The following is a 12,805-nucleotide window of genomic DNA, read 5'->3' as shown; positions in this document are numbered from 1 at the left end:
TGCTACTCTGCTGAAGGCCCTGAAGGCTACACCTTGCTGCTTGGCACAAGATGCCATGGCGGTCGTGACAATTACGACGTCAGGAGGAAGAAGCAGGTGTGGGACTCCGAATACAATGACTGATCTACAGATAACTCTGAGTTATAAGAAAAGGCTAAATTGTTTTCTTTATTGCCAACGATTCTACTTTTATAACACTTTCTACAGTATTTTCAGGCACAGCATTCCGTTTTAACTCTTGCCCTTAATATGTGCAACTACCTTTTTTGCAGATAAGAGGTTGAATCTTAGATGCAATAAAGGACAAACCAAGGCCACATAGGAACTGAGGGCCAGGGAAAGGCCTGAAACCTGCTTTTTAGGTTTTGAACCTGCAGTGTGCACCGTGGTCCCATTCTATCATGTGGGAGGGAAGGGAAATTTGTGGAACATTTTTAGAGGCTTTGCAGACACAGCTCTTCAACTGTCTGCTATGGTGGTTAGCATGATTAGCCTGATGCCTTCAGCCTGATAAACCCTGGGTTTAAGTATTTAGAGTAGTAAATTGAATTAAAGAGCAAACTTTAGCTATCTAGAAAGATCTGATATCATAAAGGCAAGTTTTCTAGGAGCAGCTGGAATGAAGATGGAGTGGAGGGCGAAGAGCTGGTCAGAGGAAATGCATTAAGAAAAGTACAGGTGAAGAGAGGCAGAGAGAAAGGGCCAGAGGTCCTGCAAGAGCACTGAGAGGACAGTGGTGGAACAGGGCACGTGGCGTTTCCTTGGAGGAGTATTTTGCCTCTTTTTCTCTGACTCCTTTGATTTTGCTTGACCTGACTCTTCAGGGGGAGCAAGTTTACAGCCTAAGGCTCTTAGTTAAAAATAACTTGTATTTAGCGTGAGAAATTCATGCTGGCATGGAAAAATTGCTATCGAAGATAGATTTTGATAGCAAACAGTAAGACAGTAGCTGCTGAAGGATACTCCACTACTGGCTTCCTCTGATGCCAGTTTTATCCAAATAGTCTGGGGAGGCTCATGACTCAGAACCATTTAACTGCATTCCTGGTGTGAGGCAGGCCAGGCCGAGTGCTGGTATCCCTTCCTTCTAGACCCAGAGATGGCGTGGTTTGATTTTCCTCCTTGTCACTTGCATCAAAGAGGAAGATTGGACAAATGACGTCCCTCTGTTGGAGGAAAGGGGGTCAAGGTGTGTTTCACGTAGTGGCTCTTTGAAAGACATCAGTGTCTAGTCCATTCTTTTAAATTTGTGACAGCCCAGCACAGTGCAGCTGGAGGTGTACAGAGAGTTGCCACCATGTGACTTCTGAATTAGGATGACTTGAGAAATTCAAATTGAAAGGGACCCTGTGTTAGTTAACAAAGTTAGCCGCTGAGGACTACACTTACTGAACCACTTCAGCCACTGACCACAAACGACATTTGTTATCTCGCTGTTTCTGTGGGGTCAGGAGTCTGTGCACATCTGAGCTGCTCTCTCAGGCTCCCTGAGGCTGCTGTCCATTCCTCAGCCAGGGCAGTGATCTCGTCTGAAGACTTGACTGTGAAGGATCTCTTTCCAAGTTCATGTAAGTTGTTGGCAGCATTCAGTTTTTTTGCAGGCTGCCAGACTGAGGGTTTTACTTCCCACAGTCCTGTTGCACTTGGCCTGTTGGCCAGAGGCCACTCTTAGTTTTTTGTGACATGGGCCTCCCCAACACAGGGGCCCGCTCCATCTCCCCAGCAAGGGAGGGAGTCTGCTAGTCAGACAGAGGTCACAGTCTCATGTAACTGATTGCAGAAATGGCATCCCATCACCTTGACCATATTCTGTTGGTTGGAAGCTAGTCAGCGGTCCTGCCCACATTCAAGGGGAGGGGACTACCTACAAGCATGAATACTGAGAAGTAAGGATCATTGGGGACAATTTTAGAGTCTACCTGCCACAGAATGACATCTGAAAACCCCCCTTTTTTGTATTCTTCAAAGCCTTGCCGCTAAAGGCTTCTTTGGGAATAGGGGGTGCCTGAAATTTAAGAGACTGAAAGACGGGGATGGAAAATTCTGTTTGGGTTTGACTTGATGGCTGATCTAACCTTGATGGACTTATCAAGGGTCTTACAGAGGGCTTGAAATACGTGATTTCCTTTCACCCTCACTGGTAACCCTGAGAAGTAAGCAGATGAGGGAACTAGGATTTAGAATCAACCTTGAATCTTGTCCGAGCTCACAAGGCTTGAGAGTTGTTGAATTTTTAAGAGATCAGAGGGGTCAGGAGTTAAGGCTTTGCTGGGGTTGATGCCATGGGGGTGCGTTCTCTCTGCCAGGGCAGGGTTAGCTGGAGCTGGGCTGCTGGGCTAAGCTGAATGTCAGGATGCCAAGTACAGTCTACGTGCAGATGCGAAGATCAGACTGGGCTCCAGAGGAGATGTTGGAAGTCAGGATTCAGGGCTGGTGTAAACACAGTAAAGCCAAAAAGGGCCAAGTCTCTTGAGAGCCTTTTCCTTTCATATAAGCAAGGATTAGCAGGGAGACACAGTACTGGTCTTCGTTATTCGTTCATGCTCCTCGGTGTTGAATTTGGACTTTATGAGACCAAGGGAAGCCGTTGGGCTCATGTCTGCCAACGACGAGGCCAGTCTTCCTCTCCTGCCATCCTTTGTCTGCATGGCTGTGATGGATGTTTTTCCAGTTTTCTCTTATAGTATAAAAATGAGCAGAAAATGGAAATGTGAAAATGCAGGTACTCACTTCGAGGACCTGGAGATCATCATTCTAAGTGAAGTGAGCCAGAAAGAGAAAGAAAAATACCATATGATACCACTTATATGTGGAATCTAAAAAAAAGACACAAATGAACTTATTTATAAAACAGAAAGAGACTCACTGACATAGAAAACAAACATGGTTACCAGAGGGGAAAGAGGCTGGGAAGGGATGCATTGGGAGTTCCAGATTTGCAGATACTAACTACCATATATAAAATAAACAACAAGTGTCTACCGTATAGCATAGGGAACCATATTCAATATCTTGCAGTAACCTGTCGTGAAAAAGAATGAGAAAAAGAAATTCTGTATGTGTATGTATGACTGAAACATCATGCTATACACCAGAAATTGACACAACATTATAAACTAACTAGACTTCAATACAAAAAGACAAAAAAAAAAGAAGACGCAGGTACTCAGTAATACGTTTGAGGCAGATATGGAGCCTGATAGATGTAAGGACAGGGTCAACTGTTCAGCTTCAGTTTGTTACTGGTCAGATGATTTCCGTTGTGAAAGGAAATCAAATGAAGCACACGTGCGAACTGCTAGAAATGGACTCTTAAACATTGTGTCTCAAAGGCCATGTTTAGTGATGGAGGAAAATGGGAAAATCTTTAAAATTATGGCTTGAGAATCAACATTAAAGAAAAAAAAAACCCAACGTCAGTGATTCAGATACAGAGAGAAATCAACAGATCGTAGCGCTTTTGTTGGGAGGATGGTGTGCTCCGGACTCCTTCATCAAGAGGACAGTGTTCAGCTTCCTCTTGACACATTTTTCAAGAAAGTTGATGACACCATCAGAACCACCACACAGCTGCCAAAGTAATTTTTTAAAAACATAAATCAGACCATGTCCCTTTCTTGTTTCAAATCACTCTACTTACACTTAGAATGAAGCCCCCAACCCAAATGACTGCTTCTTGCCTCTAAGGTCTGGCTCCTGAGACTGTTTTCAGTCCCCTCTTCCACTGTTCCCACTGCCATTGCTGGATTGAGTCTAGTCTAGGGGGCCACCAGACTTCATCCTATGGGCCAGATCTGGCCTGCCGCCTGTTCGTGTGTGGCCTGTCAACTAAGAATGGGTTTTGCATCTTGAAGAGTTGATAGCAAATCAAAAGGATAGCATTTCACAACCCATGAAGATGATATGACATTCCAATTTCAGTATCCATAAAAATGTTATTTGGGGACACAGCTTTGCCCATTTGTTGGCAAATTATCTTTGGCTGTCTTCATGCCGCAGTGGTGGAGCTGAGTAGTTGCAGGAGAAACTTAAGCCCTGCCAAGGCTAAAGTAATTCCTGGTTGGCTCCGTGTGGAAAAGGTCGGCTGACTCCTGCTCCAGCCGCATTGGCCTTCTTTCTTTTCTCAGACAGTCAGAACCTCTGCTCACCTCAGGGCCTTTGCTCTTGCTGTTCTTTCTACTTGGGATGCTGCTGCTTTTCAACTGTCACTCAAATATCACTCCTGCGCTTTCTGACCACATTAGCTTGGTTATATTGATATGTTAATAGCATCAACTGTCTCTGAGTAATTATTTATTTACGGATTAGTTTGTTTCTCCCACTTGAATGTAGGCTCTTGGAGGGAACAGTTCTGTCTTGCTCATCACGTAGGAAGCACCTGGCACATTCTGGGTGCTCTATTAATGTTTGTTGACAGACTGCATGAATGAGTAGAAATCAGTGCTGAATCTCCAGCCTAGTCATCTGCCATATCTGCACCAGTGTGTCCTTCTCCCCAACAATAAACTAATTTTCTCCTTCATATGAAATGTCCTTTTCAGTAAGCTGAGATAATTGGAATTTAAGATAAGACATCACAAAATTAAATTTATTGTTTGTACTTTAATTTATTTTAAAATATTTTCACTAATCCTGAACAATCAGGAGGACATTGTAGACACTCAAGGAGTAAGGAAATGAAACATTGACACCGAAATTAAAATTTCATGATTTTTAAAAACTCTCTCCCCACAGACAACCTCCTCTATTTTACTCTTAAAGCACATAAGAATCAGCATATTCCAAATTTCAGACTTTCAATTTGCAACCGATTTTTAGGAACACATTTTCTAAAAGAGAAAATGTGGAGTGGATGTATTTATCCCTCCTTCTCTCCCCTCTGTTTTACACACACGTAAGGACACAGAGGTGAGATGGATGTGCTGTGGGTGGGCATCCTCGGCTGGCTTTTCCCTCGAGGACACCAGTCCAGGGCAGGAGCCACAGAACCGTAACCTAATGTGTGAGAACGCTACTGCCTGACACATACGGCCTGTTCTTCACCTCACAGTAGCACGGCGTGGTTCACAAGAATGCTTTGCTGCAATTAAGGGCAGATGTGATTTGTGTTGGAGAGTAGAATGTCACAAAGCCGGCACTCTGTCCGTCTCAGTTGTTGACATAGATGCTTGTTTTGGAGACTCAAAAAGCTGCTGAGAGGCTGTGGTTGTGTGGCCAATCTTAGTAGGCGGGGAAGTGATAGGAGTTCCTGGCAGGGCGTCCTTGCTGCTGTCAAAGGTAGGTCTCTGTTCTCTCCCCAGCCAGTTCCTTTGGTCCACCCGTGTGGGCTGAGTTCCCTTGCTGGGTAACTTACTGGTGAGCTGCATCAGCAGGGGAGACACAGAGGACCATGCCTATTTTCAAGGAGCTCACTGTCTGGTTTGGGGAAACAGATGAGTGTGTTTGTGGTCACCATCCAGAGACCATAGATATAAGATGCTGCAGGGGGCAACCTGAGGAACAGCTCTGGCAGACTCTGGCTGTGCGGTAGTGAGCCAGGCAAGGGCGCTGGGGAGCTGCAGGGCATCGTTGTGAAAAGCCAAGCCCTTTGGTGTGGCTGGAACCATGGGAGGCTGAGCTAGTGTGGCAGGAGGGGAAAGGACAGGTGGGAGGAAGCCCCATGACTTGATCCAAAGGCTTGACTCCTTGCTGCTTCGGTAGGGAGGCAGTGCTGTGTTTGCCAGGGGTCACTGAGATCATTTTTGGGCCCTGCTAGTTGTGTGCTTCGGTGACTCAGGGTAGGATGGCGCAGAAGAGCTTTTGCTTCTGCTGAAAGCTGTTGCTGTTCTTGCTTTTTGTCCATTTGTTCACAGAACAGGGGCTTTGGAGTCAGACGCTGGCTTTGCCACTACAGCATTTCTGATCCTAGGAAGTTACTGAGTTGAGCTGTGCCTCAGTTTCATCATCTGTTAAAAGGGCGTAGCTATAAAACACACCTCGTAGGGTTGTTCTGAGAATTAAGTCAGTTAATATGTACGTAAAGCACGTGGGAAGCACACGCTCAGTGCTACCTGTTGCTACTAGTTGTGTTATTGACCCCCCTCCAAAATGTGCACGGCCCTTGTTTAATTACATCTCCCTGCTTCCTGTCCTCCAGTTTCAAATGCAGGAATCGCCGTATTAGCATGGTAATGCCGCAGTAATAATCTACCGAGTCTGTGTAAATAAGGAACATCTGTGCAGTATTTATGACCCATAAAGCACAGTTATACTCTGAAATGTTGTTCTAATCCCAAGTAGGTCATTGCCGTGGTCCACGATCGGAGGACCCTCCCGGGGCCCTCAGCTCTGTTCGCCGAGGTCTGTGCCAGCCAGCCCAGATGGGAGCGGGCTGTGCCACATGGCAGTTGGCGAAAATTAGGCTCCTGAGGGTTTTTTTGCCCATCAGAGCGAAAAATGAGTAATCTTTTTGCAGGAAAAATGGGATAGAAGTGCTTTTTAAATCAAGAACAGCCAGCTTTTAGTTGTGTGCATGGGTTTAGATACTCAGTGGACTGTGCAAGGGATGTTTTAAATCCCAGCTTGGTTTCCTGACATCCGGTGCATTTGTGTCACAGGTGTTGCCATTTTTTGCTTGGGTGTCCAGGAAACTCTGAGTCAAATTTGTAGCCTAATCTTAGTCATTATGTACGAGGTCACCATGGGTGGTTTTTGTAATACCTGTCTTGCCTTTGATCTTGATTTTCTTCCATTTGTTCTGGTTTCTTTCCTTACATTCTCATTGGATTGTATGTTTTTTTTTAATCAGCTAATATTTCAATTCTTTAATGAACACATCAGGGTAACACTAAGCTCTTCTTGTCATTTGACATGTTCTTGGAGTCTGCAAACTCACTTCCATGATTGACTAAGAAAAAAAAAGCAGAAAGATCTTCCAAGAGCCCAAGTCAAAATCAGTATAATGTTCACAAGGCTCAGCCGCCTTTTTCTTCCAAGGGTCAGAGAAGCAGAGACAATATGTAAATGAAAGGGCATGGCCGTGTTCCAATAAAACTTTATTTGCAAAAACAAGCAGCTGGCCCTCAGGTCGTGGTTTTCTGATCCCTGCATTAGTATAATGTACATAGAGAAAATGCCCTAGTCGCTGAGTGTCCACTGTGACGAATCATCACGCGATGATACTTTCATGAAACCACCACTGAGGCCAGGAAGTTAGAACAGGGCCAGGGTCTTAAAGTTCCTTCGTATCTTCTTCTACCACAGAGGGAACCAGTGGCTTCAAAACATAGTAAGTAACTGTTGCATTACATTTAACTCTGCATGTGAAAACACAGTAGATTTTAAAAAAATATTCTCAAGAGGTGGACTTGATGGCTGGCTCAGCTCTTCTGTTCACTGGCTGTATCACCATCATCAAATGATTGAGAAGCCCTTTAAGTTTCAGTTCCTTTACCTGTAAAATGAGATATTAATGCTTGTGTCGGGGGCTGTATGAGCAATCAATCAGATGCCATACTCGGGGCCCTTACTGCAGTCCTGTGTCCAGCAACCACCTCATGTAATTTTTTTTTTCATGAATGAAATCGCCTTGTCCATGCTGGAGGGCACCTGACCAAGGGCAGCAAGGTGCCACCTTTTGGGACTGTTGCTAACTCGAAATCGAGAGGATTTCTGAATCAACCGGACCTAGTTGTGTGCCTGTAACCAAGCCTGGTTGGCCCCAACCGTGGTCAGCTCCTTTCAGATTTATTTTGGCTGTTGGATGCCTCTGTGAGGCCTCCGTTGGTGTTTTCCCAGAACACCAGACAAATAGCCGTTGTGGGCCTTTCCTGGCGCCCAGGCCTCCCTGCTCGTTTGTATTCTGGTGGCTTCTTGTGCACACATGAGCGCTTGTCTCCGGCCCAGGTCCTGTTCGGCTGTACGGGCTGGTGGGGGGCTCTGGGCAGGCCTGCTTCCTGCGGGGCCCTTTCTAGACTGGTCTTTTGCGGGGGAGGGGTGGGCATGGGCAGAAGGGATTGGCTCCTTTTTGGGTCAACTTGCCAGTGCCTCTGTGAGCTGCCCAGCAACCAACGCACAACGGTGCCTAACATAATCGAGTTATGAACTGGTCCGTCTTCACCAATTTGCTTTGGAGATAAAAGGTCCCGGCGTGGCGGGTGCCACCAGCAGTAGCAGCAGTTAAGCATACTTTGGGGACCTGAATCCCCGTTGCCCCAAGCACCTCCACTTCCTGCATCCAGAAAGGCATATTGAGAGAGATGATTATCGACATCAGAGAGTACATTATGGGGAAGGAGCGCTCTGCAGCCAGAGAGCAAAGCTGTACAACTGAAAATGCCCTTTTGAAAGGGTCTCAGTGGCCCACGAGGAGGCAAGCTGTTCCCTTTATGTGCGAAGGGAGTGATGGGGAGAAAAAGAAAGAGGGAAGGGAAACTGAAATTCTTCCTGCCAGACATCATGCCGAGGGCTTTGATGGACAGGATTTTGTAAAATCCTCAAGCCAACTCTGAGGAGGCAGAAATTATTACTCCCCCCGTTTCATACAGGCTCAGAGGAGTTCCAGGGGTCCACAGTGGTCACTTGCTTGATAACACGCCCTGTATTGGCTTCTTTCCTTCCATTTCTTATATACCCTCTCCTTAACCAATGCTCTGTAGGATAACTTTCCTAATAAACCATTTGTTCTCTAATCCTGGTCATGAGGACTGCCTCTGGGGATCCCAAGCTAAGTCAAATGCTGCTAATAATAACAATAACAATGTAATAATTATAGCTGATATTTACTGAGCAGTTTCTAAGTCCCAGATGCTGTGCTAAGCTACTTAGATGGCTCTTGTCATTTAGTTGTTCAGTAACAAATCCCTGGGGTGGATGTTATTACTGTTATACACGTGAGGAAGCTGAGGTTCAGAGAGGTGGAGTGACTTGTCCAAGGTCACACAGCTAAAGAGCCACACTAACCTTAACAGAGCTGTGATCTCTCTTCTAGGTTTTCTGACTGAGTGTCCAGTGTCCTCTCCAACAGGCTTACTGTTTTAATACAAGTTGTCCTTGGTAACACTTGCACTGTCATGGGATGGATTTGTTTTAGGAGGTGCCCGTTTGGTATTACAAAGCACCTGTTCCCTCCTACGCCCCATAGTATAGCTCTGGGTGAACTAACAAGGGGGAATCAGATCTCTTTTTTTCCTTAGCATGTTCCACCCATACAATGTATTTTATTATATTTTTTGTTTAGTGGGTGTTTCATCTCCCACCTCCAGTAAGATGTAAACCCAAGAGCACGGGGATTTCAATCTTTTTTTCTTGCTGTGTTGCAATGACTGAGGGCAATTCCCAGCATTCAGAAATAGATGTTGAATGAAGGGGCAAGAGATTTCTGATAGTTGGTTCATCCCACCGCACCCACCGCCTCTGCATGAGTCCTGGCCAAGGAGCGTAGGTGCACCCTTCCTCTGACCTCAAAAGGCTCGACAGAGAGCCCCCATTGCAAGCCTGGCAAGAAAACCATTGCGGCTGGTGTCTCCTGATCATCCTGGACACAACAGTCTAGCTGTAGCAACTTTTGCCACTGGGTAGTTGGGGGCTGATAAGAACCTGGAACTGGTAAGAACATGGCATTCTTGGTGTGTGAAGAGTCTGTGTGTTAACCCTCCCTCCATCACTCACGTTGGCATTGAGTTTGAGCCAACTGTTCACTCTCCTCCACTGTAAACCATGCAGGAATTTTTCAGGTGGCCGAGTGGGGTCTTGGGACATGTTTTGGAACCAGGGAACAGCACAGCCTGGGGAGAAGACTTTGTTCTGGTTCAGCTTTTATAATAAAGTGCCAGCTAGTCATTTCTCTGTCCCTCTCTCTGTTCCTCCCTCCCATCCAACCATCTGTCCATCTGTCCATCTCTCTACCCATCTATCATTTGAGCCCCTTGAGCTCAGAGCCCTGGATTCCAGTTCTTGTCTGTCATTAACTTCCTCCTGGGAAATGCAAAAACCCAATTCCCTGATTTGGGTCTCAGTGTCCTCGTCTGTGGAATGGGTTTTGCTGAGGACCCTCTGGGTCTGCAGCTCCTAGTTGTGAGCTGCCATTATGTGCAGGCTTCATGATGGGGCTGCTCACTTGTTCCTGTCCCCAGGGCTGGCCGGGAAATGAGACCTATGAACTTCCAGACTCCACGAGCAAATAGAGAAGCCCCAGCACGGAGTCCGCCTGGCACTCCCTGTACCTTTCTAACTCAGTGAAGTTCCTCGTCGCTTGGGAGTGGTGTGGATAGTGTGCCAAGGAGCCAGGTGAAATGAACAGGTTTCAAAGGGGTGGAGATAAGTTCTCCATGGAGGCATGCTGAGAACAGGGCTGACTGTTGTAAAGAGAGGAACTTGACCTGTGGCTTAGCCCTCCTCACCTCTGTGGAAGGGTCCTGTGTGGAGGGCTCAGGCTGCTCATTTCTGAAGAGAAAAAAAAATCAATTTACATTTTTAGAGGGGGTTAAACAGTTTTGAGGAAGACCTTTCCTGCAGGAGAGTATGAATGGTTTTAGCAGTTTGATGTTTCCTTCCCCCAAAGACCCGAGGATGAAGAAGGTGGGAGATCTCACTTGGAAGGAACTTGCTGTAGTTCTTTTTCCTGGGGGAGGGATAGAGCCGTCTCCAGAAGTTTCTCCATAAGCCACCTAATTCTGAAAGGCTAACTTTGCTCTCTCACTTTTGTTGGGAGTGGGGTGGTTTACGGGATCTGGGTCTTGAGGTAGGAATAGGAGTTGGCCATTGTGAAGGGCAAGGGAATTAGAGGTGAGGGAGCTAAACTGAGATGCAGACTCCTGAGTCAGCATGGCAGATTTAGGGAGCTCTCTGAGTTGGTGAGACTAGAAGGAGGTGTGATGGGAAAGGGGCCGGAGATCCAGGCAGGCACTATTAGGTGACACCAAGGAGTTCTGGGGACAATGGGAAGCCATTGACAGGTTCAAAGTAGGAGAGTGACATCATTCAATGTGCTCTTGAAATAGTTATCCTCATGGTTAGTAGAGAGATGAATCAAAATGACAAGCCCAGAATCAGAGCTGTAAGTGAGGCGTGTCTAGAATAGTTCAGATTAAGTCTTGTAAATTTGGGATAAAAGCAGCTGTGTGTGTGCGCGCACGGGCACATTGTGGTAACTGATGAGGAAATGGATTTGACATTGCATTGTGACTGAGCAGAAGCTGAGGGAGAGGAGCGGTCTGGGATACCTCCTTAGGACCCTTGATACAGGATCTAGATGGTGGCAGGAGCCCTTTGTTGACGCCTACTCAGCATTAATTCTTTCTCTCCTTCTCCTAATTTCACCTCGATTTTTATTCTCTTTCCCAAGGAGTAGATCTCACTCCCAACAGCTTCCTCCTCATCCCCCAATCTGTGAGCCGGTCTTAGCCAATCAGAGTCAATCCAACTTTCCCAGACTCAGAGATTGGCTTAGGGGTGGGTTCCTGAACCAGCTTGTGCATGCATTTCCTTGGGCACAGCAGTTGGTGAATAAATGGGCATGTGACCCCATCTGGGCCAGTGAGGAGATCAGGGGAAGCCAGTCCACCAACTCTGCCTCCAGATGTAATGTTCACTGTGGGTCTGAGAAGTGATTAGTGGCTCAGGCAGCTAACGGCTTTCACTTAGATGCCCCAAGGCTAAATTTCAGGACATTTGATCCTGCTGTTGCTCGTCTGTGCATATTTGTTTGTATGTGTTTGTTTTTAGCACTGTGTTTTAATCTGAAGGCAGAGAGCTAAACTTCATACAGATACATACATTCATGTTCTTTTTTATTTGGGGGAAAAAAAAAGGTAAAACAAAAATACAGTCCATCCACAATTCTTTCACTTTATCTGAATTATATACAATAAGAAGTAGAAGCTTCTATCTCCCTAGCCCACTGGCTTTTCCACTTCAGCACACGCAGGGCTAATTATTATTTTCTACATGATGTATATCCTTTCTGATATTTCTTCTGTGGGTATGCACACACATCTGTATGCAAACACACATGCATACTTTTTAAACAGCGTTTCAGTCATGCTGTACATATTGGTCTCCAGTCTCAAGATACTTAGCTTCATGGAGAGGAATGATCAGAGGGATGATTGTGTCTTCAGCATGCCTTTGCCCCGGTGTTTCTTCTGTCTTTATATATCTGATGGTTAACTGGCTTCTCCATATACTTTGAGTGTGTTCACACATTTGTGTCTGGGTAAATGCCCCTTAGACTTAGGACGAAGAATCATGGGAGCCTTCCTTTAAATTCTTTTGGCCAGGACACAGCCTAAGAGGGAAAAAGGGAGTAGATGAAACCTGGTTGAAGGGTAAAAATGGGGAACAAGTTAGTAAAAAAAAAATCAGGGAAATGTTTAAGTAATACAGTCTCCATTTCAGGTTTTGGAATTGAATGCCAAGTGCAGAATGTTAAATGGGACATTTTCAGAGCTTGGAAGACGTTTGATATATAGTATGTAATTAAGAGGCTGAGGAGAGTGCCATTTCTTATATCCTCTGCTTGTCACTTGTGCAGATTTGATTTCAAATATGATTTTTGAGGTTACAAGGGTAATTAATTGCATGGTCTCTTCCAGGAAATATCATTCACCTGCGTAACATCCTCTAAATTGATAGACCCAGAGAGAGAGCAGGTGAAGGGAAACGCAAGAGGCTAGCTCTTATGCACTTAACAGGTGTTTGCTAGGTACCTACTATGTGTTGCGGACCTCACTGCTCAGATTGGGAGATACAGTGGAGACGGCAGGGCGTTGGGGGCACCTTTGCTAATCTAGCAGGGGACAGAAAGCAGAAGTGTAGGCGGTGCCCC

At 45.8% G+C, this 12,805-nt stretch overlaps 1 protein-coding gene and 1 long non-coding RNA gene across 2 annotated transcripts in view; one reads left to right on the top strand and one right to left on the bottom strand.

Moving 5' to 3' along the window:
- Positions 1 to 12,805, top strand: part of LOC116658023 (receptor-type tyrosine-protein phosphatase T-like) — a 443,338-nt gene that overhangs the window by 15,626 nt on the left and 414,907 nt on the right. The gene's annotated exons all lie outside the window — the stretch shown is intronic.
- Positions 5,864 to 11,891, bottom strand: LOC116657811. Its single transcript, XR_004312929.1, has 3 exons — positions 10,780 to 11,891; positions 10,666 to 10,673; positions 5,864 to 5,875 (listed from the first exon to the last, which is right to left on the bottom strand). It is a non-coding gene; the product is annotated as an uncharacterized LOC116657811 (long non-coding RNA).

Source organism: Camelus ferus, chromosome 19 (genome assembly GCF_009834535.1).
Source record: "Camelus ferus isolate YT-003-E chromosome 19, BCGSAC_Cfer_1.0, whole genome shotgun sequence".
In the NCBI taxonomy this organism is placed as follows: domain Eukaryota; kingdom Metazoa; phylum Chordata; class Mammalia; order Artiodactyla; family Camelidae; genus Camelus; species Camelus ferus.
The sequence above is the reverse complement of the archived record's forward strand: the minus strand, read 5'-3'. Positions and strand labels throughout refer to the sequence as shown.